A 6970-nucleotide genomic window follows, 5' to 3' on the forward strand; every position below is an offset into this window, starting at 1 on the left:
TTGATAAGAGGAATTCATGCATAGAGTGAGGTTTAATAAATAAATTATATGACAAATTTTCATATATGAGTAGCTTTCTTATTTTTATGTAAATCATATAAGGTTCGAATTGGATTTGGAATGTATGTGTTGATTTAGTTGAATGAGGAGTAGATTAGACAATGTGACTGTCAAATTATTCATTGTTGTGGGATGAATTAATTGTTGCTGAGTGATAGAACTAGACAAAATACTTTCCACACATATGAAAAGAAATGTTAGGGTGATTTGAATCAATCGAGGTTCCATGAAAGGTATTAATTTTGGGGTTTATGTTGAGCCAATCTACCAATTAACAAATCTCTTTGTAAAGGTTCCTCATAAAGGTTCCAAAGCATGCATCGGTTGATAGGAATGGGAATTTATTTGCCGCAAATTAGGTATTCCAATAGTTTGGTAGTTTGGTAGTTCGATAGTCAAGGTGTCCGGGTGCAAAAGTATTCGGTGTTCACCCCATCACAGGTGGTAGATAAGATTCTAGATTTTGGAATTCATGCAAATGTTATCCAAATTGAAACAAAGATATCTAGCTCTATTATGCGCAACGATATATCCAGATCTAAATAATTATTCGAATGAAAAGAGGATTCATATTGATAAATATATCTGTATTCCTAAAGAGAACAAGTGTGGTTCATCATCAGGACCAGATGAAGAGGTAGACCATGGTAAAGGCTTAAATAAAGAGCAATGTAGAGACATAATTTCCATGTAACAACTATATTTGAACAATAATATTTAAATTATGATATTAATTTATTAATATATTAAAAACAAATATTATTAAGTAATGGCTAGTTTTTAAAAATTAATATTTAAATAATGATATTATTTTATTAATTTATTAAAAATATTAATAGGTAACGACTATATTAAATGATTAATTTTTGAAAAATAATATTTAAATTAATTTATTAAAAACAAATATTACTAGTTTTTGAAAAATAATATTTAAATAATGATATTAGTTTATTAATTTATTAAAAATATTAATAAGTAACTACTATATTAAACAGTTAGTTTTTGAAAAATAATATTTAAATTAATTTATTAAAACCAAATATTACTAGTTTTTGAAAAATAATATTTAAATTATGATATTAGTTTATTAATTTATTAAAAACATATATTAATAAGTAATCTCTATCTTAAACAACTAGTTTTTGAGAAATAATATTTAAATTAATTTATTAAATAACAATAACATAAAATAAAATAAAATAAAAATCAAACTCTAAAGAAGGAGGGAAGTCAAAAGTTATAAAAACGAGTCAAGATTGACTTCCTCCTTCTGTAGAGTTTGATTTTTTTTAATCAACTAATTTAAATATTATTTCTCAAAAACTAGCTGTTTAATATAGCGGTCACTTATTAATATTTGTTTTTAATAAATTAATAAACTAATATCATAATTTAAATATTATTTTTCAAAAACTAGTAATATTTGGTTTTAATAAATTAATTTAAATATTATTTTTCAAAACCTAGGCGTTTAATATAGGAGTTACTTATTAATAAACTAATATCATTATTTAAATATTATTTTTCAAAAATAGTAATATTTGTTTTTAATAAATTAATTTAAATATTATTTTTCAAAAGCTAGCCGTTTAATATAGCCATTACCTATTAATATTTTTAATAAATTAATATCATTATTTAAATATTATTTTTCAAAAACTAGCCATTTAATATAGCTGTTACTTAATAATATTTGTTTTTAATATATTAATAAAGCAATATCATAATTTGAATATTATTGTTCAAATATAGCCGTTACTTGGAAATTATGTCTCTACATTGTTCTCTATTTAAGCCTTTGCCATGGTCTGTCTCTTCATCTAGTCTTGATGATGAACCACACTTGTTGGTTCGAAACACATCACCCAAAAATTTCTCTTATGTGATTTCTACTGAAAGACTTTGCTTAATTCATTATGGATCATGGATTCTTGAATACAGAAACCATCCAAATTCCCAATTGTGTGAGAGGTTGTCCTTAACACCTTTTGGAAAAGTGCCCAATCATAGAATAGGTTTTGTGGAGAGTATATATTAAGCCCTTGGTGTTCAGGGCTTAGAAATTGGGGATTGTGAACTTGTTTGCAAGGCTAATTGTGATTATATTGGGGCAGTTTAAAAAGTGTTGATGGTTCTGGTTAAATTTTAAACCCCAACCCATATTCTTGATTAAAGGGATATTTAAATGATCCCACACACATGAGATTGAAGCACAATCAAGGAGGTTTAATCAAATTTAGTTTGGGTCAACATGTATATGTGGAAAGTGGATGCATTGTCATCAACATTCATGAACCATAATAAAACAATGACATATGACATATATAAAACTTCATTTTATAATTATTTGCAAGAAACAACCTATTGTTATAAATATTTGTAGGCACTGACCTATTGGAGACGCCAATACTCATTATTGCAAATATTCATAGGCACCAACCTACTAGAGACACCAATCCACACTATTGTAAATATTCATAGACACCAAACTATTGGAGACACCAACCCTAATTGTTGTAAATATTCATAGCTACCACCTACTTCACTAAGTCTTCTTGCTGCTTCTGCCTTCACCTTGTTTACTTGCTACTTCTTTCTTCACTAGGTTTACTTCTCCCAAAACTTGTTGTTTTTGGTTACTTCCAAAAAATGAACTTGTACATTATGCCACATATCCAAATTTTCAATTATGATTATGAAAGTTTTACTTGAGGCATTTCTATATGTCTCCTTTGATCCATGAAAATTTCTCAATTTTGAAAATCCTAGAAAATAAGTTACATAAAAAATTCCAAGCAAACTTGTTTGAAATTGATTTTAGGATTATTCAGAAACCCTAACTTATACAATGCATATCTTTGAAAGCATATCGAAAAAGAGTTTGAAATTTTTACTTGTACTACCGCTATATGCCTCCGTAGGTCTTTGAAAATTTCATTTTCTAAAATGTCCCATAAAATACTTTATAGCTAAAATGCTAATTTGGTCTGTTTGAAGTTGATTTAAGGACTATTTTAAAACCCTAAATTTCACATGACATATATTTGAAAGTACAGTGAACCAAATTTTGAAAATTTTACTTGCACTATCGCTATATGCCTCCATAGGTCATTGAAATTTCATTACCTAAAACATCCCATAAAATAATTTATAGAAAAATTCCAAATTACCTGTTTGAAGTTGATTTTGAGGACTATTATAAAACCCTAACTTCCACATGGAACATAAAAATAATTATAGTGAACTAAAGTCCAAAATTTTTACCAAATTATATGTCCTTAATATTTTATACTCTGAAACATATTAGAAAATAAGTTATAGTGAAAATGTCAAACCAACATGTCTGAAGCAGATTTTAGGAGCATTTAGGAACCCTAACCTCTTCGATGCATATGTTTGAAAGTGTAGTGAAATAAAGTCTAAAATTTTTACCACATGTACATGAAAATATATTCTCCATCTCCTTGAAGTTTCATAGCCTGAAAATATTTTTGGTCCATTTTTAAACCTCCAAGATGATTCCCTAAATTCTCTTGAACACCTTAGGTCTATTTTTGTTTGAATGGTCTTGAAATGCACTCATCTGTTACTTATTTATAATATTTTTGTGTTCACTTATGGGGCCAACTTGTAAAACTAGATAGGCCTACCTGTGCTTTTTGACACAGATGACCTAATAGAACCTTTCATATCCCTTCATATCTATGGAGTTAAAGGGAGTTACATATACCATTAGAAAGGTCTTAGAATACAATTTCCAACAATATATCCTATGTTCCCATTTGATATCGGTATTTAGAGTAAAAATTCCTTCAAATATAGGGTATCCAAACTATGCATAAAAAATTTGGGCATCTAAACAATATCTCCAAGAATATTCTTCTAGAAATATTTATCTTGGACATTCATAGTCCTATCCTATCTTTGACATCAATGCCAACAATATTTCCAACAAAATATACCAATAAATTATCAGACCTTGTGAGGCACACAAAAATGGACCTTTGTCTGAAAGAGATTTTATCATTTGGATCACACTAGACTAATATAAAACTTGTAAAATTTAAACTTGGATAAGAAAAAATATTTCATTCCTAGCTTTACCAATTTCATCGATTTAATTGGAAAGTCATTTTATCTTTTTTTTTTTCATGCAAGTTATAGTTTTACCAATTTCATCGATTTAATTGGAAAGTCATTTTATTTTTTATTTTTATTTTTTTATTTTTAATTTCTTTCATGCAAGTGAGTTATATTGGAATCTAGAACATCAATATTATCGTGTAAAAATCAATATTCTGAGTTGAATTATCAATGTTATTGGTTAATTCAATATCAATAATATCTACATTTTATTATTTCTATTTCATAGAAATGACCTTGACCAAGCAATTGATAGGAATTATTTCTATTTTATAGAAATGACCTTGACCAAGCAATTGATAGGAATTGTTATAATGGATTGAAGGGTCAATGTTATGGGTTATTTCATGAATATCCATAATATTCCCATTTCCCACTTTAAAGGGAAAAAATTCCTTTCTGTTTCTAGCATTGGACACAATATATTTAATACGGAAAATAATAGTAACTACACAAAATACAGTACATCACTTCTGTAAACGTGCACAAGTTTTTAAACAAACTCGTTTAAGGAGTGTTACTATTTGTACATGTTATTCTAGGGATGGTATGTTGCATTTCTCTTAGTTTTTAAACAAACTCGTTTCAGGAGTGTTATTATTTGTACATTTTATTGTAGGGATATTATGTTGCATTCCTCTTATATATTTGGTGTTTGAAGTATTATATATTAACTCAAATAAACTATAAATGTACCGTACACTCACAAGCACTTACTTTAATTTTATTCCATCAACCACCATTATTTGTTAGACATTTATTTGTCTCAATATTTAAAAAAAAAATAAAAATTTTTTAAAATATAAATAGATTTGAAAGCCAAAAAGAATTCTAAATCTCAATAAATTAACATCAAAATTGTAGAGTCTACATCCATTCAAACAAACTAGTGGTTTTGCAGTTTCTTTAAATCTTGCATATAAAGCATTTAATACAACAATTCAATCTAGCTTTCATGATAGAGATAAAGATAATTCATCTTACTATGAAATCCATCAATATTAAAAGATATAGGAGTTGATATAAAATAAAAATGCATATGATTATTCGTTTATACAATAATTCCCATGTCAAATAATCAAAGGGATGAAATAAAAGAGACCTTGATATTACACATTATTAATTCCTAGAGTTAGTAGGATAGTTATATTTCCATGAGTGTCGTCTCTAACCTAACATACAAAAAAATACCTTTATAAGTCTACGTTTCAGTCATGTTATGATGCATGAGAAGAAAAAATTATTCAGATCGATCATCTAAACATAAAAATATGATTGACCTAAGCTTCCTATTGTGCTTTCGGTACATGATTGTCTACATCGTCTTTTGGATCAACCATGCATTTTATAATCTCATCAACACGCAAACCTACCCAAATGTAGACAAATAAGATTGGAATTGTTAGGCAAACCAAACAAATTTGGCAAGTTTCCAAATTTTTAATCCTTAATAAAATTTAAACTCATTTAATGATTTGATGACTTTCTCAAGAAACTCTTTATTATCTTTGTTATCCTTCCTAGATCATCTATTGTGGAAGTTTGTACCATTGTCTTACCAAAGCCATGGTCTTTTGCGCCTTTCATAGAAACCCTATAGGCACAAAGTTCCGTGAGATTGTCCTTTACAACATCGTTTCCTTCATAGCCTTCACTCAAATCATAGTTTAAGTGTGGAGCATGATACCTTCCATGATTGATGCATTAGATTTGCATGGTCTAGTCAAACTAAAACCTTCAACATAGTATTGCATTATATAATGGGGAGTAAATAAAGTGTATCCACCCTTTTCTAGTATTCGATCACGACCCTTGAACTCTCTCATAAAATCTATTTGATCATCACATGTTGGTCCACACAAATTGTTGATGTTTGTCCAAAACTAATATTCAATGCATTCATTTGGGTGAGGCATGATTTTAATTTAATCAAGTTTAATGGTTATGAATTCATCATTTTCCAAAGTCTTTTTCAAGTCATTCCTAAAATATTTCTCAATTAATGCAGATGGAATTGATATCTTGTCAAGGTAAATAGTTGTTGTCTTGTCTTCTTCAAGAGAATCCATGGTTATGACAGGTTCATTACAATCATATACAACAAGAACAACATCAACATAGATGTTTTTTGTAACAAATAAAATGGACCATTAAGAAATAAAAAAATATGAAGTTCATATTAAAGATTACTTGCACACTACCCAAACTAACATAAAATGAATTCATCCCCACACTAGTACAATGTCAATGACATGCATCGTATGCAAGAGACAAGGATAAATGAAAAACCCCATAGATTTTTAAAAACACATAAACAATAGATAATTTACCCATATGTAGGGTAATGATCATCATAATATTTATTTAAATACAACCAATACACTTTTGCTTTATGGAAGACAACCTCCTTTGTGGGAGTTGTGACACCATAAGGAACATCTATCTTCCTCAAGACCATATCAAATGATGTTGCAAGTGTAAAAATGTGATTGCATGTATTTGTAAATATGTCTTGGGAGAATCCAATCAATTTTTCATTAAATCTTTGAATGAGAGAAGTTTGTAGGGCTAGACAAATTAATCATTGATCCAATTATACACTCAATTATGTGTCTTGAATCAATTAAAAGGAAAATAAAATAATATATGTGGCCTTCATCATTGAGGTAAGATCCAAAAAACCAAGTCTCTTCGGTATGGGTTGATGGAATGAGAAATCCAAATTCTTTGATAAAACATCAATTACAATGAGACAAAAAATAAGGTT

The 6970-nt window shown here is 28.1% G+C and overlaps 1 pseudogene; it reads right to left on the reverse strand.

The window, feature by feature from the left end:
• Positions 1–4887: 4887 nt before the first annotated feature.
• On the reverse strand, positions 4888–6323 carry LOC149221041 (vacuolar-sorting receptor 1-like; annotated as a pseudogene).
• Positions 6324–6970: the final 647 nt, after the last annotated feature.

The sequence above is a fragment of the Pinus tabuliformis genome, chromosome Q (assembly GCF_031772625.1).
Source record: "Pinus tabuliformis cultivar Carrire ecotype Pingquan chromosome Q, CPIR1, whole genome shotgun sequence".
NCBI lineage: Eukaryota > Viridiplantae > Streptophyta > Pinopsida > Pinales > Pinaceae > Pinus > Pinus tabuliformis.